Genomic DNA, 27,336 nt, shown 5'->3' on the forward strand with positions numbered 1-27,336 from the left:
TTTGTTATTCCAAATCATGTTATTATGAGTGTGTTAATGTGAACAAAGAGCCTGGTCCACTCTCTTCGCAAGGGTGTCAAAGTCTGGAGTCTGCTACGGCAAAAACGCAAGGTGTAGCAGACGGTTAAGGGCGCAGAAGCAGCGCGTAAAACCCTCGCGCCCATTAGTAAATCATTCAAAAGAGGCGCCTCTTAAACCAGGCTTGATGCATAAAGTGCGTTCGGTGTGATAAGCCCTTTTAGGTTGTATTCTTTAAAAATACTTTCAATACTTTTCGGGTATATTAGACATACCACTTTCTGTTCAATATTGGTGAATTATTCTGTTGTCCATTCTTCTTTAAACACACGACATTTAGAGTAAATTTCTTTTTCGCCTGACTCATTTTCAGCCATTTATGGTCGAGTGCATTTTAATATCCATAAGCGTGTTCTAATTTTACTGGTTGCGCTAACTGTACCGCTAGCAATACTGCCATCGCATGGTGTTCATTTGTAATTACATCATAAATTTACTAATTTTTACGTTACTCAGAAGCAGCAATTTAAAAACTCCCTTGCGGGCTGGATGAAACTGTTCAGCGGGCCGCATATGGCCCGCGGGCCGTAGTTTTCCCACCTCTGGTTTAGATGCCAGTCACTGATGAGAAGAGGAGAAATGTCTACTGAATGAAGTCCGAAATGGCACAAAATGTCAACACAACATCAGATTGACATTGTACTACAACATCATGAGGATGTTGTGTTTTGTTTTGAAATGAAAATTAAGTTGACATCAGAACCCAGCGTGGTAACGACTACCACTATGATGTCTATCAGACACTGGATTTTTGTTGCCAAACCTGACAAATAAAGGTCAGTATTTGATGTCAATATGACATTGGTTTAAGATGTTGGCTCATGTTTGGTCATTTTCGAACACAACCTAAAATCAATCAAATATTTTGTGATGTCTTGATTGGACATCAAAATAACGTTGTCCTTAATTTCTGGCTAGACATTAAATTTTGGTCACTGGACATCACAACCTAAATCTAACCCATAATTAACATTTTATGATGTTGTGTGACTGCTAAGCAATAACTAAGCACTATAGAATACTATGTGTACACAAATGCACAAATTACATGTAAATGTATCAGCTTTTTACAGCATAATACTCACTACTCACTACTCTTGAGTACTTTTGAAAGGTCTTTTTACTCATACTCTGATATTTACAACTAATACTTTTATTCTACTTGCACTACATTTTTAGGCAAGTAATGTTACTTTTACTTAGGTCTGATTTTAGGTCTAAATGCAATTATGAGTTTATAACTTGCAATTTTGAGATATAAACTTGCAGAAAAATAGAAAAAAAAATCTAATTTCAGTCTTTGCTTCCACTTGCAAGTGTTGTACCTTGTTTTGTACCTTGCAACAATGTCCAAACTAAAGTACAGCATGTTCAAAATGCACATAATTTCCGGGTAATAAAAGGTTTTGTGCCACACTCAAAGAGACAATGCAGATTAAGTACTTCAGTTTCTGAAAATAAATTGCATATAAGTAGGATGTTAAGAAAGTAGTTGTCACAATCACCAGTGATCTAGCCCATGCAGATCGCTGGAGAACAACAAATCTGCCAGCAAAAGAACTTCAAGAACCTGTCATGCACCACTCACACACCTGGCCTAGATCCTGTCTGATTGCAAACACTTACAGTGATTACACAAAACTGATTACATGGACTATAAAGTCAGCGCACAAATAAACAGAAGTTGCTGAATCTTGGTTTACATTACTGTTAACACTACAATGCAGTTCCCTTGCCTAGTCTTGCCTTGTACTGATCTTTGCTTTGTTTTGTTTGTTTATTCAGGTCTGCTGCCTGCCTTTTGCCATTCGCCTCCTTATTAAGATTCTGGATTGCCTGTATACATCTGTTTGCTCCTCTGTTGACTGTTGCTTTCCTGACCATTCTCTGCACAATAAAACCTGGGCTTGGATCCTCAACCCCTTTGTCTGCATCCATTTCACGTTATAGTATTAGGTCACGGTTTTCCTTTCAATTTGACCATAGAATGTTGCAGTGTCACACTAGATTTTAAGACTAATAAAAGTTTTGCTAAGTAATTAAGATTAGATTTTTTGTTGTTATTATTATTATTATTATTATTATTGTTATTATTATTATTTTACGGCTGGAAGGGCATCTGCTGCGTAAAACATATGCTGGATAAGTTAGCGGTTCATTTTACTGTGGCAACCCATGATTAATTAAGAGACTAAGCCGAAAAAAATGAATGAATGAATTATTATTATTATTTGTATTAGATGCCAAGGATATCTAGTGCATGTTGTTTAAAATGATGCTGTAGTGTGATGTCATATTTCTAAAGGTCAACATGCTGCTCTACAATTTCATCACATTCTGTGTAACTTTTGTGGGAGCTCTGGATATGGCTGAACACTGGGTACTTAACATGCACTTACAGTGTACTTACCTTGGAAAATACTGGGTTGCATAAGATAGCTACATGGGGTAAGGTTATATTTAGGGTAGGTTTAGACATTGTACTTCAATTTATGTATTACGTTCATGTAAAACAGTGCACTTACCGTTAAACTATTGTACTCATTTGTATCGTTACATTAGTAATCAATTTCATTGAAGGCATCTATAAATACAATAATGACTCTCTCCTAACATTTAAACCTATCTACTATGTATCGCTAAACATCTCTCTAACCATAACTGTATTTTACCTCATAACAGCAAATGTTTTGCATAGAAAAGAACATTATGAGCACAATATGTACATTTATGTGTATACATAACATATGAACTTTTAATATTTTAATGTTTATTTTAATGTATATTTTAATTTAATGTTTTATTAATTTTTGTTCATAAGGCACTTCCTTTGTTTAATAGTATTCTAACAATGTGAAATGTCATCGCATGGATTCAATATTTGGTAAAGATATACATTTCTTGAGAATGCCAAATACGTCCCAGGTGCTACGCTTTTTTTGTTGCCATGTTTTCTTTTCATGGAATCGCCAGAGGCAGCTGTGTAAGCTTTTTGAGATCTCAAATTTCTTTCCTACCTCCTTCCCTAAGCCCAACCGATAGTATTTTAAAAAGCACCGATTGGCCAGCAACCACACACTTCCCTAAACCCAAACCTCATTGTTTTAAAAAGCAATCCAGAAAAAGAAAAGCCCTCACAGCAGCCTGATCTTAACCATGTTTTCAAATTTGACCACATTGTTGCTCTTTTGCACTAAAAGCTTTTTGTGGCTTTTTCTTTGTCTTACCTGCATTCTGAAACCATTGTTTACCAGTCTCAAACCCTGTTGTCACAGTTAACTTCGCTCTGTGTCTCAAATCCTCCGAAGTATGCAGTGAAAAAGCCATCCATATGTAGGTAAGTAGTCAGCTGGTAAGTACAAAAATGAATGGCATCATTCCGCCTGTATCTTTCACTTTAAAGATGAAATCCAGCCATACTTTCCTCTGGCTACATAATTTGCGATCTTCGGAAATGCATATAGGGCTACGTTTTTTAGAATGAGTCTTTGTTGGTTGGTAACATCATTTGAAAGCCCATTTATTCAGCTTCTATATATATATATATATATATATATATATATATATATATATATATATATATATATATATATATATATATATATATATATATATATATATATATATATATATATATATCGTATTGGCACTTATGATTGGTTTAATTGTCCAGGATCAAATTTGAACACAATAATACCAGATGAATTGGTAATGTGTATCAGCTGACCACTTGTAATCATATTACTGAAAACACATGTTGGTATCAAGTTAGCACTGAGCACTTGAACAGCTCTCAATCATAGATTATTGTCCAGTATTAGATACAGTGTTGACTCCAAGATTAAGACCTTTCACAGTGAGCAGGATACAATAAAGGAGGGCAAGTTAAAGTTGAACAGCAGTGTAAATTCAGCTAAACACCTTTTTTTTCCCCGTCTGGAACTCTTTCGTTTTCAAGTTAACTTAATATAACTAACCAAAACCAAAGTTTATAGGATTGTGTTCTCTAGAAACATTTAAGGTGGTAGACTAGTACAATCCAATTGCTCCCACCAAGCCACGTCAAAGCATATTGCCTTAAATTTGACCTGTTTTTAACACTCCTTAATGCCCACATTGTCCAAGATGGCTACTTTGATGCTCTTGTAGACAGCAGTTTTGAATGTATCATAAGTGCAGCACTGCGTTGTTTACAGCGGTAACCCAGGAAACACTATATCATTGTTATTCATAAGTGCCACACTTGCTGGCAAAGAGAAAATTTGCATCTCTTTAATGTTAAATGCCAATAGTTTACAAAGACATGCAACTTGTATGTTATTGCTAAATTGTATGTTATTGCTACTGTATAATGGCTTTATAAACCACTACACAGTCTAATCTAGATTAAAAACTGCTTGTGGCATGTCATTCATTCATTCATTCATTCATTTTCTTTTCGGCTTAGTCCCTTTATTAATCTGGGGTCGCCACAGCGGAATGAACCACCAACTTATCCAGCATATGTTTTACACAGCGGATGCCCTTGCAGCTGCAACCCATCTCTGGGAAACATCTATACACACTCATAGACTATGGACAATTTAGCCTATTAACAGTTCCAGAAAGCAGGTAAGACAAAAACAGAATCCAAAAAATAAAATTAACAAGTTAATACAGAGTGAGAATGTGGTAAAATCTGTAAACATGTTAAAAACCAGGGGAGGGATTTTCTTTTTCTGGATTGCTTTTATAAATTGTTGGTTGGATTTGGGAAAGTGGGTGGACGGGTCAATCAATACAATTGATTGGGTTCAGGAAAGGAGGAGGGTGGGTCAGTCAATCTGTCAGTTAGTCATTCAGCCTGTCAAACAGTCAGTCGACAGCGGCCTCTTGTGGGTTTATATGAGAACAGCAAGTGTAAAAAAAAAAACGTAACTCCTCGGACGTATCCAGAAATGTACATAGAGGTACTTTTTCCGAATGAGCCTGGGTTGGTTATATTTCTGTTTCAGAAAGAAACATGCTGCAATAATCTAATAAAAGGACACTTTTCATTTACTACATAAGTGTTTTAGTTGCATTCCTATACTTATTGGGCCTATACTAATTAATTCCATTACATCACTGGGCAACAATAAAAATTATAATTAAAAAACTAAAAAAATTTAAATAATGTATTTGTAGACCCTGTCAACATTTATCATTTGACCATTCTAAATTTTATTTGCACATTATTCACATAACATAAGTGCTAGTCATTGTTTTAATCTGCTTTCATCAAATGTAAAACACATTTCCATGAGTGGTAAATATCCCAGAAACTAAGACATTCATTTTCACAGCACAAACTGCATCAATGTGTAATTCAGTTTAGTGATTCAGAGTGGAAGTAAAACATCAGAATACTTCCAAAATGTTAACTTGTGGAGATTTCTGAGCAGCACACTGTATTTGTGTATGTCCGAATCCATGCACACTTTGATCAGTGCCGTAATAATGCAATGAGGTGTTTTACAAGTGCAATCAAAATCAGCATATGCCACATAACTTAATTGTGGCTAATATGATTATGAATGCTTAATATCATTCGTTTAACCAAAGTACTGTCCTTACATGAAGTTACATATAATCATAATATTGACAAAATTATTTTATAAGTGCATTATAAAGTAAGAGTGCATGTAAACACACTTAATGTGACAGGGACTTTAGTATCATGACAAGTCAAGTACTTTGATGTTACATCTCATTCAATCACTGTGCCATAAATGTCTGGCATTATATGGGTGAAGACAGAAGATGAGCCCTCAGTTTTCCAATAAGTGATGAAACGAGTGACGTAACAGACAATGAAACACGTTACATGTCACATTGAGGTCCAATGTTCAACTGCTGGAGCAAGCTTGGTTTTCCCAGTCCTCCCTCTCTCTCTTTGTCTGTCTCTCTCTGTCTTTGGCTGAGTCACTCTGGCCACTGCTGCTTAGGAACGAGTGGATTCTTAACGGTGTCTCCATGGCGACCCTGTGGGGAAGGTCACAGTCTGCGGGGTTGGGAATGTTTGAAGGTCTGTTGGAAACACACGCCAGCAAAGAGTGGCTGATCTTTGGCCTGTCTGCTTGTTTTAGGACTCTGCTCTTTAACTCATTGGCTGTCTGTTTACACAAATGTTCCTTACAGTAATTGTTTTCTATCAGTTACCTGAGTTTTGGAGCTTGTTACTCTGTCGTACTTGTGAAATGAATTCGATTGCGACCTAGTCAGAAAAGTCAACAGAAATCTAATTTTATTGTCTTGTGAAATGAGACAATCATGTGAACTCCCTATCAAATGTAGGTTACAGTCTGAGAAAGAGACTCTAAGCCCTGTGAACTTAAAATATCCATCTATCTATCTATCTATCTATCTATCTATCTATCTATCTATCTATCTATCTATCTATCTATCTATCTATCTATCTATCTATCTATCTATCTATCTATCTATCTATCTATCTATCTATCTATCATCTATCTATCTGTCTATCTATCTGTCTATCTGTCTATTTTATTTATTCATTCATTCATTTTCTTGTTGGCTTAGTCCCTTTATTAATTCGGGGTTGCCACAGCGGAATGAACCGCCAACTTATCTAGCAGGTTTTTACGCAGCGGATGCCCTTCCAGCCTCAACCCATCTCTGGGAAACACACACACACACACACACACACACACACACACACACACACACACACACACACACACAAACACACACACACACTATGGACAATTTAGCTTACCCAATTCACCTGTACCGCATGTCTTTGGACTGTGGGGGAAACCGGAGCACCCGGAGGAAACCCACGCGTATGCAGGGAGAACATGCAAACTTCTCACAGAAATGCCATTTGAGCCTAGGTTCGAACCAGCAACCTACTACCTACTGCGCCTCTACGTCGCCTTATTTTATTTATGTCCAGCAAGTTTTTTTTTTTTTTTTTTATTTATTACGTTTAATTTATTTACGATTGCTTTAAAATGTATAGCTGCTTAACTTGGCATTTTTATTGGTTTAAAGATTATTTCTTATTGTGAATATTGATTAGAAATATTTGACTGCATGTCACTGCATAGCAAACGACTGAAACAATATAACTAGAGAAATCTCCACTGTGCTGCTGAGTGAGAGAGCGCTTCTCACTGAACAGCGCAGCAGCGATGACGTAAGCATGCCGAGGCCCATTTGTGGTGTGAGTGCGGGCCGTCGGGGTAGACGGGAGGGGGGACAAGCGTGCTTTGGCCCGGTTCGAGGCAACTGTACCTAGTGTGAGTACGGCCTCAAATTTGGTACGGTATGGTTCGCTGCTAAGTACCCTTTGATAGTGAAAACGGCCATAAGAGCGTACCGAACCGAACCGTACTATACCGTACCGAACCGAACCGTACTATACCGTACCACTCAGTGGAAACAAGCCATTAGATGGATGGATGGATGGATGGATGACAACTGATGGAAGTTGTCACTTTAGAATGATTTTTGCCAAAATTGAGTTATTGACATTATTATTAAATGACAACTTTTTTGATTTTTTTGATTTTGTTTGTTTGATTTTTTTATTTGTTTGAAGTTGTTTACATTTTAAGACTTAAAAAAAATGTTACACACATACTGTTTGATATGGAATGCAAAAACTTAGCTCAATATCTCAAAATCATTCAAAACGCAGATAGAACCTTATAATTCCAAGGTGACAAAAGTGTGGAGCTGAGTCAATCCAACTTAATATGCTTTTCAGGGGGCCAAAGCAGCACATTACTTGTGTTTATTAAAGAACTTGAATCTAATTAATTGTTGTTATATTTTTATTAAGGTTTGAATGCTCTGTTTGTTCTTAGAATTTCAAAAAAATGTTTCACACTTTTCTTTGAATGGCTCTCATATTTCACATAATCTCTCTCTCGCTTGCTCTCTCTCTCTCTCTCTCTCTCTCTCTCTTTCTCTCTCTCTCTCTCTCTCTCTCTCTCAGTCTCTCTCTCTCTCTCCCTCTCTCTCTCTCTCTCTCTCTCTCTCTCTCTCTCTCTTTCCTCTTTTGTGTCTCTCACTGTGGATGTTCATTGTGGGGGAGGTGTGTTTGACGCTAAAAGGGAGTTTGAGAACAACACTGACTGCTGACCTTTTATACACAGTCAGTCACGCACACACACACATAAACAAATCCTTACACATTTCGATTCTTTCCAAAACCAATTTACTATTTTTGAGATTTTACAGTTAATAATTTGAATGAAATATATTAACAGTGTTTATCTGTTTGCATTGTCAGCATTGTTTTTTGTTTGTTTGTTTGTTTGTTTTCTCAAATATTCCTGTGCTGATTAGTTTACTAGCAGAAATAGCTTTGTAAATATGCAAAGTCTGTTGTACAAACTGCCACATTCATATATGTGTATTATGTAATTGGTAATCTTGGACATTTGAAGAAGCACTTAACTGTGATGTCATGGAAATATTAGCATATGTTCTGATTTGCCTTATATATATATATATATATATATATATATATATATATATATATATATATATATATATATATATATATATATATATTTAATACTTAGACACAAAATTAATACATTTTCTGAGTTACAGGGGTCAGTTCCATTACAAATGTATTGCCAGATCTCTTGCCCACATTTGCATCCATTGACAATATTTACATGTGGACTGTGAGGGAAAACCATCTCCATTGCCGTTAAAGTTCATGAAGTTCTTTTCCTTTTATTATTGTTATTATTATTATTATTCTTTCATTCATTCTACCCAATTCACCAGTACTGCATGTCTATGGACTGTGGGGGAAACCGGAGCACCCGGAATAAACCCACGCGAAGGCAGGGAGAACATGCAAACTCCACACAAAAACACCAACTGAGCCGAGGTTCTACCAGCGACCCAGCGACCTTCGTGCTGTGAGGCGACAGCACTACCTACTGTGCCACTGCCTCGCCCTATTATTATTATTTATTTATTTTTATCATTATTATTATTATTATTATGTCAGCCTTATGGTTATCTACAAGCTAGCATGCTATAAAATAATGCCAACCTTTACATGTATACGTTGTATTAAAATTTACAGTTTCTCACGTAAACTAAAATGGATCCCCAATTTTGATGACATCACTTGTCGCACTTCAATTTCTCACCAGATATTCTGTCTAATCAACTGCTTTAAATTCCACACCGGCTCATGCTTGAACTTACATTTTTGTGAAACAATAAAATGTGCTTCAACATACTTTTGAACACGCAGTTTCTAGATAAAATTAACACTACGGGGCAGTATGACGCCAACAGTTTTTGTTCCTTTACACACTAATGATATTTGCAGGTACATATCACCAATGGATAAATGATTAATTATGTGCAGTCTTTGGATACCACTAATTAAATAACGGTGTCTATGATTTGTATGGTAATATGTTAGCCTAACTTGTTTATCTCCATGTGGACAACTTTTTTATGTAGTCAGTTTGCTCAATAGCTCACTTTGTACAATGTTGCACTTGTAATATAGAGTGGTCAGGTTCAAGTCTGGTAAACCACAGTTCCACAAAAGAGATAAAAGCAAGGTAAAGCATAGCTAAGACTGACTTTTTTTTACATTTGCTTTTGAAAACAGAATTTGTTAGGATTAACGAAGGGTTTAGGTCAGTTGCTAGTAAGGTGATCTGTACGACAAGCCCTACCTTTTCATGGACAAAAAGTATGTGTACTGACACGTATAACAACACATGCCCTAATTAATGTATTTCCAAAATGCAAAAATTGTAGACAGCCCCCTGTGGTGGATTTGTCATCTCAAACGTGCAATGAAATGTACCGCAAGCAATGTATTTTACATTTTGCAAAAATGTAGATTAAGGCACATACATTCGATTAGCCTGTGGTGTCTAAATCTTAAGTGTCCCTTCCCTAATAGAGGCTACAGCTGTTAGTGAAACTGGTAGGTTTTTCAAAAAGTAACTTTTTTTTTTTTCTTCTGTGGTTAATGACACATAATGCAGGTGAATGATTTAGACTTTACATCTGGTTTATATATCAGCATCATGTGAACCACTGCTGCATGCACACACACACACACACACACACATGATCCAAAGATTTGGCAGTGCAAATTGGATTCCATGTGCAAATCCGAAGCCCACACCACAAAATACTTCAAACCCATTTAGATTATACACAGATGACTATATTATAAAATGACATGGATAAGAGATAAGGGACACAACGATTTAGACAAACTTTAAACAACTGTTAGGTTGTGGCTTTCATATGTTGTCTACTAAAAAACTAAACCAATAATAATGCTGCATGTTCCAATGCACCTTTTGCTAATTACTTTTTTTTTCCAAATATATGTAAAACAAATTACATTGTAAAAACAATAACAGACTTTTTTTACTTAACCAAAAGCATAGAAAAGAATGCAATATGATATATGTGTGTGTGTGTATATATATATATATATATATATATATATATATATATATATATATATATATATATACACACACACACACACACAGTTGAAGTCAGAATTACTAGCCCCCTGTTTATTTTTTTCCTTAATTTCTGTTTTATGGATAAAATATTTTTTTTCAGTTCATTTCTAAACATAATAGTTTTAATAACTCATTTCTAATAACTATTTTTTTTTCTCTTTGTCATGATGACAGTAAATAATATTTTACTAGATATTTTTCAAGAAACTTCTATACAGCTTAAAGTGACATTTAAAGGCTTAATTAGGTTACTTAGGTTGACTGGGCAGGTTAAGGTAATTAGGCAAGTTATTGTATATTGATGGTTTGTTCTTTAGACTATCGAGAAAAAATATATATATAGCTTAAAGGGGCTAATAATTGTGACCTTAAAATGACTTTAAATTTTTTTTAAAAACTGTTTTTTTTTTCTAGCCAAAATAAAACAATTAAGACTTTCTCCAGGAGACAAAATATTATCAGACATTCTATAAAAATTTCCTTGTTCTGTTAAACATAATTTGGGAAATATTTAAAAAAGAAAAAAAAAATCAAAGGGGGGCTAAATATATACTGACTGGATCTGAGTCCAGTGATGAACAGTTACAGTAAGCGGGTAAGACAAAAACAGAAGACAAAAAAATGAAATAAACAAGAAAATGACAGGATGAGAATACAATAAAATCTGCATGCAAAAACAGGTGAGTTTTTTTCTTTCTGAAGTGCTTTTTAAAACTGTCGGTTGCGTTTAGGGAAGGGGGCGGACAATTAGTTCAATTAGTGCATTTGAAAACACTATTGGTTAGGTTTAGGGAAGGAGGAGGGTGTGTCAGTTGATTGATCAGTCAGTCAGTCAGTCAGTCATTTAGTCAGTCAGTTGACAGCAACCTGTATTTACATGAGAGCAGCAGGCACGAATGGCACTCACAAGAGAAATTTGAGATCTCAAAAAATGTCCACAGTGGCCTTTGGTGCATTCGAGAAAAATAAAAACAGCAAAAAAAAAACGTAGCTCCTGAGACATATTTGGCGCTCTCCAGAATTGTTTATATCAGTACATTTTCAGAATGAGCCTGGGTTAAAGCAACAGAAGGTAGATACACCAGAAAGGCAAAGCATATGCAGCTAGTCTCCTTCGCTAATTACTCATGTTAAGATTACATTTTATAGATATCTATTCCATCTTGAGTTTATCTCATAATATACAGTGAAACAAAAGGTGTAATATAGCTGGAGTGGTGAAGTTTCTCATTTTAACAATGCTAATATGCTTAAAACACAGCTCTAAATAAAAGGTATTTATTGTGTTTGCAACTCTTTCCAAGGATATTATATTGTTAGAGTTAGAATTGTTAGAGCTGTGGGAGCTCTCAGATGAGAGGGCATATTTAGACAGTGTCATGCATTTCCTTAGAGTAATTAAAAGCTGTCATTTTATTTTATTTTTTTCTGAAAGCTTATGTGGATATGGTTTAGGCGTTAACTTTTCCATTAAGCAAATAAGGTCTGAAACACTCTGTACACAAGTACTAGTTACGCAAACATGATTTCAAGCACCCATTGCATGAATTGCCACAAGTCCGTTTTTTATAACACATACTCAGCATCTTCTTCTATGTCAGTTTTCTTCTTAACTTCAACAGCAGTAAGATTTTAGCTGAGCTTGTTAAACTGTCATCCTGTTTATAATTAGATGACTAACAATAACTCTTTTGCCCCTCAAATACTAATCCAGAGCAGTCCAACAAGTAAAGAAAAGAAAGTGCAAAACTAGATATGGACAACATATTGGGCTGTCAAAGTTTTCTTATTTTTTTTCATAAACTAAACTTGTATTTTACATCAAAACATCGCTTTAAGAATGAAAAAAACTCACAAGAAAGCCACTGTCAAGTTAACTGTACAAAGCAATATATATTGACTAACTAGCAGGCCCGCAGCTTTAATCATACATGACAAAAGCTCCACCTCATATCAGAGGCACCCATGCAGTGACATATGCCACGCTGACCTGCCCAAGCCACGCTGCTTGGCTGAGCTTCGCTATTCTCAGCCTCAGTCAGCTCAGAATAATTGCTGCTAATTATGGGACAGTGAATTTCACTGTTGTGCCTCTCCCAATGTGATTCATTACAAATGCACTGGAAATAAGAAGTAGAATTGCGTTGTATACACAAAGCCACAAGGAAGGCCCTTTCACTTTCAATTCATATTGAAATGTATGCTCTCATAGGTATGTATTGTTTGCTTAGTTGATGTTTGAATGCCTATCTATCTATTTATCTATCTATATCTGTCTAAAGAAGCTGTTTACATAAAATTGACCCAGATTTAGGTTAAAATTCAATCAAAGCAAACATACAAATTAATATATATATATATATACATATATATATATATATATATATATATATATATATATATATATATATATATATATATATATATATATATATATATATATTTATATTTATGTAAAAGGTTTTTTTTGGTAAAGGAGTTTAAAATCTTGATTATTCAGTGGATCTCTTCTATAGAATATGATCTTTATCTATTTTTTATTTATTTTTTCAAACAAATTCTGGTCGGGTGATTGGCTGGGCCATTCTAGCTTTATTTTCTTTCTCTGAAACCAGTTGAGATTTTCCTTGGCTGTGTTTATGATCATTGTCTTGATTATTAAGTTTCTGTACTGTATATGACATGGGCCTGTTGGTAAGAACATTTCTGCAGTGCTTCACATGTGTCAAATTGTAAAGGTAGACTTTTCCAAAAATAAACAATATCCTACTTAATAATAATAATAATAGTAATAATATTAATAATAATAATAATAATCATCATCATCATCATCATTATTTTAACCTCATTTTTATTTATTTATTTATTTAAATGATTTATATAGGATATTAGAATAGGTGTTAGCTTTTGTAAGTGATTTTATGTTTTAGACGATAATATGTAATGTTCTCATTTGTTAAGTAAATATTGGTCCTAAATAAGCCGTTAACATATATTTCAATTAAAACGGAAAACAAGTGCATGTTTTTTACCAAAACTAATATTGTATTTATTATTATTTATTTTTTTAAACACAAATAAATTATAGGGTTGTTCTCTAAAGAAGTTTCTTTCCAAAAACTTTTATCTTCTATGAATTTTAAAAGATCTTTGCCAGATTTTTTTAATTTTTTTATTTTTTTATTTTTTGAGATTGCATTGCATAACTGTAAAAACACATTTGTGTTCTGTAGAAGAAAAAGGTCAAACAGCATGAGAATATAACATAAGGGCGAGAATGATGATTAAATGATTATTTATGGATGAATTGTTCCTTTCACTTTAGAGTAAAAAAATTCTATCATACAAAGCCTCCTCCAGTTCTCGATTAGTTTGTGTCTCTTATGAAAAGTTGACATGGAAAAGACAACCGCCTTTCCCATGAATACCAACACTGGCATGACCAAAGTCCAAGAACAAGTAACAACTGTTCAAATCACAAGAGTGTTAGAGTTAAAGATGGTTATTGGCACAGACAAATTGTTATTTAAAAAAAAAAAAAAAAAAAAAAAACTGTAAATATGCTACTGTAATAATCTGAAACCTGATTAACAGTAAATTTCCTTAATATACAGTGCTCAGGATATATAAGTACACCCCTCACAAATATATCTTTTAATTTTATTTTTTTAATAGGAAACTATACAATATTATATTTGTACATATACATGGGATCAGTCAGTACTGAAACCAAATCTGGAGCTTATCTAACAAAATAAATAACGATAATGGTCCAACAACTAGTACACCCAAATTTATAGTTTTAGAATTGTAAAATATAAAACATAAATTTAAAATAGAGGGAAAATCAAGAGGAGAAAAAAAGGAAACATTTGTAGAAATTTTGTTGGTTGAATTTTATTTATATATTTTAGCAATATTTTGGTGAATTTAATTGTATTATCTTTCAATTTCTAAATTTGTTTGGTGACTTAAAGAGCCCATATTATACATGAAATAGGGTCATATCTTGGTTGTAAGGGTCTCCAACAACAGTCTAATATGCATGCAAGGTCAAAAAACACTTTCATGGTCTTGTAATCTGCATTTATTTTTACCTAATTATCCCAGCGACTCCCGTATGAATCGTCCAGTGATTAATTTGTTCCCAAACCCCACCTTAGCGCGAAGCTAATCTGCGCTGATTGGACCGATGACAGTCTGTCGCGATTGGTCGACTGCCTTCAGTCAGAGAGTGAAATGGCCAATAGCTAATCAGCAATATAAAAAGTAATCACAGTTCATACACGCTCGATAGTGTAGGCGTGGATTTTAGCTGCCACACACACAGAAAAACACACACACACACACACCTCCGGACTACAACGCTCCCACTTCCGCCCGCACCCGGCAGGTTTTAACCTGAGAACCCGCTCCATTTTCTGTACGCCGCGCCCGATCCCGCTAGAGCGGGGGAGAACACAACCAAAAATCACCCAGCTATACAGTCCAGACAGCCAAGATGTCTGTATAAACACACACACAACACCAAGCACACAAAGCTTGCAAACGCTCTCTCTCTCTCACGCTCGCATGCGCACTAACACACACACACAAACACCAAGCAGACTCTCTCTTTCTCATTCGCATAGCAATATCCGTGATATTGCTAGACAGCCGGCTCCCGTCCCAAATTAAACCCGTTACCGACCGCTCCCGCGATTTATTCGGAAATTTATTCCCGCGCCGCAGAAATCTGGCGCGGGGACAGCCGCGGGAACTCTACCACGGAGTCTACCACGAAGCTCCATAAACAAAGCAGCACGCGTCGCGTTTTTAACGTGACTTTGCACGCGATAAGAGAATATAGCCAGTTAACCCGATACAGTACACGCGGTTTCAAGTAACAAATCACAACTAAATACATTTGCAAGCTAGAGTAAACAAGGCAACTTTAATCACACGTACTTACACTTAAGAAATGTAGGAAGAAACCCATCCTGACGTCCATCAGTAAGTTACTCTTTACTGATCCTTCCTTTAACAAACTCAGATGAAGTATTCTTTTTAGCATGTAGCTTCCAGAAGTTTCCAGTAGTTTCCAATTGCTTGGTTATAATGCTGATGTTTCATCTTTGGGTAGAGACTCAATATAATATCCATCTGCAGTGTGACTTCAATCGACCGGCATGTTTGTGTGCGTGTGTTTGTTTGTTTGTGTCTGTGTGTGTGTGTGTGTGTGTGTGTGTGTGTGTGTGTGTGTGTGTGTGTGTGTGTCTGGGTTTCTGCGTCAGAGGGCGGGGCCTCAGGTTTGAAATCTCTCGGGTTTGCGCGTGTACGTGAATAACTTGATTTCGTTCGTACGTCATGGCGAAACACCTAATGAATCGGTATCAAGGCGACTTGTTTGAAGCACTATGAGTCGACTCTTTTATAGATTAATCAACCGTTTTAAACACTGTACTCTTACAGATTTTAGCCTTAGCTGGATACTTCACTTCACTTAGAGCTGTGTTACACACTACATGGAGGGGAATTTTCAAAAACCCATAATATGGGTTTTTTAAATCTTATTTTAAAATCGGTTTAATAAATCTGTTTTGTTTAAATGCATCAAAATACATTGCCTATATTCCTTTTTTAAAATGGGGTGTACTCAATTATGTTGAGCACTGTATATAATTTATTATTATTATTATTATTATTATTACTACTACTACTACTACTACTACTACTACTACTACTATCAAATAGGAATAAATTAAATTATTTCATTTATTTTACAAAAAATAAGAATAACAAGCATTGGCATCCTACTTAGTACCTCAAGAATGATCTGTTACATGTTGAAGAACAGCTCTCCACAAGTATAGCATATACAGAACACTCAATTCATAATTGATTCAATAGCTGTAATTCAGTTATAACTGCACTCATAATTGATATCAATCTGAAATTAGCATGTTGCTGGAAGAGAATTATTGGATGAAAATAGGACTTTACATGTGAAGGGAACACGAGATTCAAATCTGTGTTAGTATGTGTTAATGATTTAAAAATATCTGTAAAAATATATAAAAATGCACACATAAAACATAAAAAAAAATAGATTTTATCCATTTTGACTAAAACTAGTTCCTGCTATCTCAGTGGCTGTAAGTCATGGAATGCTAATAAGAAAAAGAATAGACTTAGATACACTGTAAAACATTGATGTGATTTCAATGGTAAAAAAAACTAAATATGCAAGTTAAAATCTGAAATAAATAAATAAATAAATATATATATATATATATATATATATATATATATATATATATATATATATATATATATATATATATATATATATATACGGTTAATAACTGTATATTGAATTTCCGAGAATTTCCTGCATAACATTCATGTTTTGTATGATTTTGTTGTTGTTGTTGTCATTATTATGGTGTTACTATATATATATATATTTTTTTTTTTTCATCATTGATACACATTAGAGTTTTCTGTTGCATCAAGTGTTGATAAATAATGTTTATTACATTACTTTAACTTCATGTCTTTTACCATAGTGGTGCTTTGTTTTGTAGTTCTGTGAACCACACTGATCACCTTCTAAAAATTTGCATTTTTCTCTGCTTGTGCAAAAGGCGTTTAATATGGGCATTGTTCATCATCTGCTTTTTTATCCCACATGCTTATGGGTGTTAGAAATTTAGAAATTTCAAAATTTACAGTATTTTAAATTGTAAAATACTAGCTACCACAACTACTGTATTTACCAAAAAGTTTTGATAGATTTTTTTATCATGTAGACTTGGATATTTAATTACAATTTATTGTGTGATTTACTGCCTCTAGTGTTTAGTGGAAACTGTATTTTATGTAAAACTATGTAGGCCTGCAAATACGGTAGAGGGCTTTGTCGCATATTTCACAAAATGTTTTCATCTTAAGAGGAGCTGCATGTTTAATATAAAGATCTAGCCTACAGCTATACAGCTTATGCAGAAACTGTTGTTTAGTTGATAGAAACTCTTGCAACTCTAAGGTTATGGACCTCTGGCTTTACTGTTCTGAGATCAGTTGTGCCACAGCTTGAGGGAGGATTATATTATTTTACTTTAGAAAGTGAGAAGAAATGTGAGAAAGTTGCTCAAGCTGTTAGAACTTTATTTTTGTTGCTGGTTTCTAGAGGTTCTGTTTATGTGGGAATAACATCATGAACTAAGTAACTGATAGACTTGTTCTGAGAAAAGAACTCACACACAAACAAAAGCAGCATGAAGCCACCTGCCACTGCTGTCTGAGTTCAACTCCTCCCTCCTCAAACAGGAAACAAGACTCATCCACAGACTGCGTTGTGAAACAATGAAATGGGAATGGAGAAGAGCAGGGTGGGGGTGGAGGAAGAAGGACAGAACCCTTGGATTAAATGAAGGACAAAGACAAGCTTGAGTTACATCAATGCTTTCAGCCTTAATACTGCACTTGACTTGAGCAAGTAGAAAGTTTTGGTGCTCTTTTTTTTATCTCAAATTATAGCAATACTCTTCTCAGTCAGTTGCATAGTCTGTTCAATATATATTTCTTGCGTATATACATTATATTTTTTTCCATTAATTCTCATTTTTAAACTGAAAGATTCTAATGCCTAGGAATGAGATGTTTTAGTTATTATCAAATGACAAGGACTGCTTCATTATAATATAAATATGTAATGAGATGTGCAGCACTGTGATGCCAGTTGTAAGAGTTGTAACAGTTTTTATTGTATTGGAATGGGCAGTTAACAAAAAAATCTTACTGCTTCACCTGAATTCCACCTCTCTCTTTCTTTGTCTTTCTCTCTATGTATATAAATATACAAACCAGTATGTGTAATTTGAAACGGGTGATGTAAACAGATTGTCGTTATGATTTGGTATAAAAGCAGCATCCAAGAAAAGTCTAGTCCTTTACAAGCAGAGATAAGTTGAGTTTTTGTCAACAAATATGTAGAAAAAATTGAAATGTTTAAAATAAATGTTCCTCAAAGAAAGATAGGAAGACATTTGGATTTCACCTTTAACGATAGAAATAGTTAAAAGATTAAAAGAATCTGGAGGAATTTCTGTGCGTAAAGGACAAGTGTGCAAGCCCAAGTTGAACAATTGTGATCTCTGATTCTTCAGGCAGCACTGCATCAAGAATTATCATTCATTTATAAGTGATATCACCACATTGGCTCAGGACTACTTTGGTAAACCTTTCTTAAGTACCACAATGCAAAGTTACATCCACAAATGCCAGTGAAATTTGTACTGTGCCAAAAATAAGTCCTATGTTAACAGTGTTCAGAAGCGTTGTCAACTTGTCTAGGCTCCGAGGCATCTGGGATGGACCATCACAAAGTGGAAGCATGTGTTGTGTTGTGTTGTGGTGAATCAGTATTTCAATTTTTTATTTTTTTATTTTTGTAATAAATGGACGCTGTGTACTCTGGACCTAAGAAAAAAAAAAAGATTGTCTAGACTGCTCCAACAACAGGTCCAAAATCCAGGGTCTGTCATGGTCAAGTGCCCTAGGCAAAGGTAACTTTGGCACCATTAATACTAAAAGGTAGATAGAGATTTTGGACCACAAAATGCTACCTTCAAGAAGACATCTTTTTCAGAGAAGCCCATGCATATTTCAACAAGACAATGCAAAACCACCTTCTGCACACACTACAAAGTCCTGGCTGTGGAGGAAGAGGGTACAAGTACTAGACTGGCCTGCCTGCAGCCCCGGGTTGTCCTCAATAGAGAATATGTGGGGGGGGGTTTAAGCACAAAATGTGACAATGAAAACTGCTGCCCACTTTGTTTGCAGGAAAAATGGGATGTAATTACACATGAAACACTTTTCACCTGGTGTCTTCAGTCCCTAAACATCTTTTAGGAGTTTTGAAAAGGAGTAGCAACATTACAAAGGGGTAAATGCTTTTTTCTTCCAACTTTTTTGAAATGTGTTGCAACAACCAAAATTGTATTTATTTTGAGGGGAAAAAAACAAAATCATAAGGGACACATTAAATTATGTTTGTTGTATTGTACTGAAATGCTAAATGCAAGTAATGTTGCGTTGTATGAAAAACAGGTCAAAGTAAATTTAGAAGTTCCAACTTTTTCTGCTATATATATTCATTCATTTTCTTTTCGGCCTATTCCCTTTATTAATCTGGGGTTGCCACAGCAGAATGAACCGCTAACTTATCCTGCACATGTTTTTACATAGCGGAAGCCCTCCAGCTGCAACCCATCTCTGGGAAACATTCATACACACTCATACACTATGGACAATTTAACCTACCCAATTCACCTGTACCACATGTCTTTGGACTGTGAGGGAAACCGGAGCACCCAGAGGAAACCGACACGAACGCAGAGAGAATATGCTAACTCCACACAGAAACGCCAACTGACCCAGTCGAGGCTCGAACCAGCGACCTTCTTGCTTTGAGGCGACAGCACTACCTACTGCACCACTGCGTTGCCATATATGTTTCCACCACAAGTCCAAAGACATGCGCTATAGGTGAATTGGGTACGCTAAATTGTCAGTAGTGTATGTGTGTGTGTATGAGTGTTTCCTAGTGATGGGTTGCAGCTGGAAGGACATCCATTGTGTACAACATATGCTGGATAAGTTGGCGGTTCATTCCACTGTGGCGACCATTGATAAATAAAGGGACTAAGCTGAAAGGAATAGTCAATAAATGCTTTTGAAATTATTCATACTCCAGGCAAATTACTTAACTTAAAGTTACTTTTAAGCAAGTTTTGTGTTTTTGTTGTTGGCTATTATAGCAATTGAATGCTTGCTATAATTGCTGACCAGCTTTGTCCATTGGTCTCCACTGGTATACTTTTCCATTCATCTTTAGTGATGAGCTCCAACATTTTCTCCACAGATTCTCAATTGGATTTAAGTCAGTACTCCGAAACATTTACAATTTTGTCTGCTAACCATTTCTTCACCGTTTTGCAGAGTAAACCCCTCACAGATCTCAATCTCTTTTAGATTATTATTTTATTTAGGATGCCATAATATAATATATTTGTGTACATTAGATTAGTCAGTATCAAATCCAAACCTCAAACTAATTTAACTTAATAATTGAAGATCTTGATTCAAAAATTAGAACACCCAAATTAATATGTTAGGGAAAATAATTTAAAAATATATGCTTTGATGAATAGGAAAAAAATGAATATAACTGTTTGATGAAACTGCTTTATTTAAATGCATCAAAACGAATGGCCAACACTGAGAAATGGCTAAAAATATTCATTTTTAAAGGAGGGTGTACTCGTTTATGCTGTCTACTGTATATAGTACATTTTCTCACTCAATGGCCATTGGTAGTTTTGGTTAAATGTTACCTGTTTTATAGCTCTGCTTGTTTGGTCTTGATAGTTAATAATGAGAAATCACTTTTATATCTTGACAAATCTTAAAATAGCTTGATGCATTTTTGAAATCTAAGTCTCCTGAGGAGGTGCTTCTGAGATTACCGCTGTCTTTAATAATCAAGAGGAACATCTTAGATGCATTTGCTCACCATTTTATTGCTGTCAAAAAGATAAATTCAAAATATAATTGGCATCATTTTAATTATAGTTTGTTTGTTTGTTTCTTCCTTTTTTATTCTAATTCCATAATCCTCACTTCACATGTGACAGAACATGTTGCTGAAGTTCATTGTAAACAAGTAATTAGTGTGAAATGCGTCATGATGTGTCGTCAGGAAAATGCATTCTCTGCACAACACTGTTTTAATGTGTGGCATCCAAAGAGCATTTATTATTTTAAAGGTTATATGTTCTATTCTGAATGTTTGATGATTAACATGCATTTAGAAACATTACTATTTTAGATGAAATGTAACACCCTACAACATTTATTAGAACAGTTTGACCAGTCTTCAAATTTGCTTGATTTACTAGACTTTTGAAGAGCAAACATGTATACGTGCATTGCGTATGGTTTTGTATGAGTGTATGTGCATGTGCTGTCAGCCCTACCCCCTCCCTCCTCAGGGCCGTCGCCGTGGCAGCCTGATTATGTAAGTTGTTATCCAATCAGAGTGCGCCTGCTTTGCTGTGTCCTGTGCAACCGCTGTTTGTTTGCATAGCAGATAGTCCTGGGGTAGTTTAAGAGTTCAGGACAAAAGCAGACACGCACACACACATATGCATACCTACAAAAGATTTATATAACACTTCACATGACAAGTCTTTGTGAGCACATAAAACATTTTTATTGTCATCAGTGCATTCATAATAATAACCTAAATAAGGTGTGTAATGCTTTAAACACTGTTTGATATTATACACAGTGTTGAGGAAAGTTACTTTTAAAACGTGATCTGGGCCTGCTACTTTGTATATATATATATATATATATATATATATATATATATATATATATATATATATACATATATATATATATATATATATACATATATATATATATATATATATATATATATATATATATATATATATATATATATATATATATATATATATAGTTTGAAGTCAGAATTATTAGCCCCACTTTTTTTCTTCTTTTTTAAATATTTGTCAAATGATCTTTAACAGAGCAAGGAAATTTTCACAGTATGTCTGATCATGTTTTTTTTTCTTCTGGAGAAAGTCTTATTTGTTTCATTTAGGTTAGAATAAAAGCAGTTTTTAATAAAAAAAAAACAAAAAAAAAAAAACATTTTAAGTACAAAATTATAAGCATTTTTTTCCATAGTCTACAGAACAAACCATCAATGTTATACAATGACTCGCCTAATTACCCTAACCTGCCTAGTTAACCTAACTAACCTAGTTAAGCTTTTAAATGTCACTTTAAGCGGTATAGAAGTGTCTTACTGGAAACATCTAGTAAAATATTATGTACTCTCATCATGGCAAATGGGGGGTGGGGGGGGGGGGGGTAATTCTGACCTCTACTGTATATATATAGTAAATGAAACATATATAAAACTTCTAGCTTTATTATGCAGATACGTGCAGGACATCTTTAAAAAAGTATTACAGTTTACATTCATTTGTTTTTAAACTACTCTCTCTAACACAAAATATAAAAACCCTCTATACTTTTATATATTTTACTTTAGCTCTTTTCACAGAAATTCCTATGTTAAAAAAATAAGTAATTAAATGAAACTAATTTTGAGAGTAGCTCGTGAAATGATTGGTCACAGCTGGTCTCTCATCTGTAATCATTAGCAAGCCAATCGAATAATTTCAAACTCGCTATAAATCGCCCAACTAGCATTTCTCACTCAATTTCATTTTTTGAAGTTACCCCCCATCCACCCCATCTCCACCTTTCCTTCTTTATCAGGGGGAGCTCTCAAGAACTACTTGGATCTCGTACCCTCTCACATGCTCATTGACCAGGCGGGAGCCCTTGGCTCTGTTATCTCCGAGCTCAGAGTTCTCTCCCCCAATCCTAGTCTTTTCGCTGAAATTTCATTCCAGTAACTCTCAGTTGTTTGTATGGGTTTAATCTATGCCTGACCACATCAGGGTATGCTCCTTTCAAGACAACCTGTGGTGTCCTTGGGTATTTCCTACCAGAAATAGACCATTGCATAATTGAGCTTCTTGGTGGTCTTGGGTGCAACATGGTGGCATTAGATGGACAAAAACATAATTTCACAGAGTTGTTCTATCGGATTTAGAATCAGCCCGGGGACCATACAATGGTATCAATTCTTTCACCCTATAGAAACTGCCTGAATACTCCTGACATTATTAAACAGTTATTGTCATGCACTCAGAGGATCCCAGGATCCAATGATTTTACCCTGATAACTTGTGGCATTGCCTAGACCAGGAGTGCTTAAGCCTGTTCCAGGAGATCTACCTGATCTTCCTGCAGATTTCAGTTGCAACCCATATCAACCACTCCTGCAGGTAATTAATAAGTGCTGTTCAGGTCCTAATTCATTGGTTAATCTGTGTGTTGGATCTGAACTCTGTAGCAAGGTAGATCTCCAGGGGCAGGGTTGAACATCCCTGGCCTAGGTTGGGGTAGTCTGTGTTGCTCCTATGATACACCATTCTAGACCATTCTAGACCCACTAATAACAGGTAATGGTGAACAATGTTATAGGGAGCATAACATTCTACAAGGCTTCTACAGACCCTTCCATGTCCTCCTATGTGATCAGGGTGAGTCTGCTCCTATCTGTGAAAATTACATGACACCAGTGACACACCAGCCAATTTCTGGTTCAATGACAAATGCCATTAAAGCTTCAAGGTGCAAGAAAGTGAACACTGGGTCTGCTAGAGGTTGTCTGACCCTCAGGCCACCCTCATGAAATCTCTTTATGGTTGTTTTTACAAAGATATTAACACTAGTGGTCTGCTGGAGATTATTTTGTAGAGAGTGGTCATTATGTTCCTCCTTGCAAAAAGGAGCAAATGCCAGTCCTGCTGAAAAGTTCAGGACAATCTACAGCCCTGTCTAGCTATCCTACACTGTTAGACATTTCAAAGGGTTTTTACAGTAACTTACTGGCAACACTGTTGCCAGTAAGTTACTGTATTTTAGATTTACAGTACACAACTGTAAATCCGTTTACAGCATGTTACTGTAGTGTCTGAAAATGGTTAACTACTGTAAAAACCTAAGTTAACAGTTAGCTACTGTAAACCTTTTAATTTTGTCCTAAATATTTTATAATATAATTTTATTAATATTATTTTAATACTATAGACCTAAAAAAGACACAATTACAAAATATTAACAAAATAAACACTCTTTATTTAAAACATTGGAGATGCTTAAAACAAGCTTAAAAATGTGTAAAAACATTACATTTCAATCATTCAAAATATTTTATTTTAAGAAAAAAAACATTGAAAATGACAAAGCACATTAACATACATGTACAAAACTAATTTAAGTGTCTGACCTGCATATTGTTGAGAAAAAAAAAAACCCAATTGTACTAAGTACTACTGACATTAAACCAGACACAATTACAAAATATTCCATTCTTTAAAACATTAATAATGCTTAAAGCATTTAAGGAAAATGTGTGAAAATTACATTAAGCAATAAAATCAACACATTAAAAATAAATAAATCACACAAAGCACTAGAACATACATGTACAATAAAAATTTAAACTTCTGAATTGCATATTGTTGGAAAAATAAATATTTGTAACTATTAGCCGACTCAGAAACAACACAACTTTAAAATATTACTAATTCTGGTGTCAAATGCTCAACAAGGTCTGAATTCACATGTTCAAATGCAATTCATCTTTATTTCTATTGCACTTTTACAATGTAGATCAATGATGTCAAAGCAGCTTAACATAGAAGTTCTTGTAAATTGAAGCTGCTTCAGTCCAGTTTTCAGAATTGAAGCAGTAAATGTCACTGCTGAAAGTCCAAACACTGAAGAGCAAATCCACCGATCCACCAATCGTAGCCAAACGATCCAGTGGCGACAGTGGCATGGAAGAAACTTTACCAACTGACGAAAGTGTAGAATAAAAGCCCTTGAGTGAAACCAGGCTCAGTTGGGCACGACCAGTTCTCCTCTAGCCAAACTTGTGCAAGGCCGCAGTCTAGGCACCGGAGGCTTGAAAGTTCACCAGCGGGTGGTCAGGCTGGCCCATTGGATCAATGCGGAAACTCATTGATCACGTGTGTCTTTTAGGATTCACTCCTCCATGACCACCACAGCATCTGGTCAGGATTTGGCCCAGTCCAGGATTATGAAGAACTCTGGATAAGGACAAACAGACTAACATAAGCATAGAAGAAGCTTGTTTAAAAAAAATAAATCATATACTGGTTAGTTATTTTGAAGCATGGCAGCTAGGTTGGGCTAGTTTTCAGCTGGTACTGAGCAACTGGCTCCTGCTCATAACCTGCTCACTACCATGTTTAAAAGATAACTAACCAGAATGTCCTGTTTATTTTTTCCCCTAACAAGGTTTTACAAAAACATTGAAGCATTTGTGATGGGTTGATTCACAGCAGGACAGATTAGACTATTTGTTTATGTATTCCTAATAAACTAAAACAGACTGAATACTGATACAACTATTGAGAGTGTCTCACCTAATCCAAGTTCTCAGTTAGCTGGTGAAAGAAGGATAACTCACTGTTGTTCATGGTTGTCATTCTCTTCACTACTTCTCCTGCCTTCTTCTGGCTTACTCTGGTTGTTGCTGTGCATTTTGTTTCATCCTCTGGAATTATTTATACAAAAATTTTTATTATTTTATTTAATCTAATAATATTTATTATTTAATATTACAAAATATTTAGGCAACATGAAATGGGGAAAAAGACATTTAATACATAGACAAATGCATGTATCCCAATACTAATTATTGTATTTTGAAATGTCTGACCCATGACAGACCTCAATCTGCTCAAAAATATTATAAACAAAGATGAAAAAAAAACCCTACTAAATGGTTTAATAAAAAAGGGAAAAAGATTTTTTATTTAGCTAGCAACTAAACATGTGACACATTTTGTATTAAAAGTAACGTTACTATATTGAGAAACAAATAGATGTACAGTACTTACTGTTGTATGAGGTCCAGTTTGCACAGGCAGGCTCCCAGTATTCTATATTGAGACCATAAAAAAGCCAAAAATACAGATAAGAATACCATGCTACAATCCACAACCTCCACACAACTTTTTTTTTATTTGTTTACCTTGGTTGCTTACTGGTCTTGCTTATTTTTTAAGCATAAGGCTGTGCTGATCAAGATGTTCCTCCGAAATGCTGTTTGTTTCTTCAGACAAAACCTGGTGCTGTGCTCGTGCCATATCTAAACAGAAAAAAATATAATGGTAACAATTATGTTAAACCAAATGTCAAGAGTTGTGATAAAAAAATAATTAGCAAACAATAAATAGCAAAAAGGTGGTTATTAGCATAATGCATAGAGGTAAAGTTGGTTTTATATTAGCAGATTCAGACTTCCCCCTTAATAATTTAATTTCATAAAAGTATTATTTGCAAACTCTAAATAGTGAAATCATTTTAGCAGCTAACGACTATCAAAGTACAACATGCTCACGGTCAAATAAACAGTGTTAATGTTGATTTCAAGTCATACTGGCATGCTAATTCTGATCGAATATTCAAAGTAACATGGTAAACAGTATAACGTTAGAGTCTTCTAAATGAACGAATGTGCGAATATAAAACCAACTTTACCTCTATGCATATTGTATAGATTTACGTTAACGTTCTTATAGGTTACGTCGCGATGTTATTTTCTCAAGCTAACGTTATAAATTACTCTAAACCAGAGAAAAATAAGTTCACAACATCTAATATATATAGTATAAATCAATATAAGTTAAACGTTGCACGTTAAAATGAGTTTGAGTCCAATTCAGTATAAACTTAGCTCAGTTTAGCTAACAGTTAACATTACCATTTTAAGATCGCTTCAGCCAATGTTGCCGAGCAAACAAATGCTAATAGAGGTGCTCAAATCAATGTCGAGTGTTGTCAGCACAGACAGACGCACTTTTACCTGGATTATTTGATGGTCTTTCATTCATATTCTTCTGGGGGAAAACACTCTCTGCCGGACCGTTGTCTCGTGCTAAGTGTCCTCCAAAACTGTCTGCATACCTCTGGTTCCCTCCTAAACCAAAACCCGCTGCAACACCGGTTCCTATGTAAATAAATAAAAAGATATGACGAGAAC

The 27,336-nt window shown here is 35.0% G+C and overlaps 2 protein-coding genes across 2 annotated transcripts in view; one reads left to right on the forward strand and one right to left on the reverse strand.

Annotated features, from left to right (window-relative positions):
• LOC148679771 (uncharacterized) overlaps nucleotides 1-14,129 on the forward strand; it is a 174,586-nt gene extending 160,457 nt beyond the window's left edge. The window contains exon 2 of the mRNA XM_088651486.1: nucleotides 13,952-14,129. The gene's annotated coding sequence lies outside the window, so the exon portion shown is untranslated. The remainder of the gene's footprint in view (nucleotides 1-13,951) is intronic.
• LOC147839576 (uncharacterized) overlaps nucleotides 1-27,336 on the reverse strand; it is an 846,284-nt gene that overhangs the window by 804,486 nt on the left and 14,462 nt on the right. The gene's annotated exons all lie outside the window — the stretch shown is intronic.

Source organism: Danio rerio, chromosome 19, assembly GCF_052040795.2.
Source record: "Danio rerio strain M-AB ecotype USA chromosome 19, GRCz13ab, whole genome shotgun sequence".
NCBI lineage: Eukaryota > Metazoa > Chordata > Actinopteri > Cypriniformes > Danionidae > Danio > Danio rerio.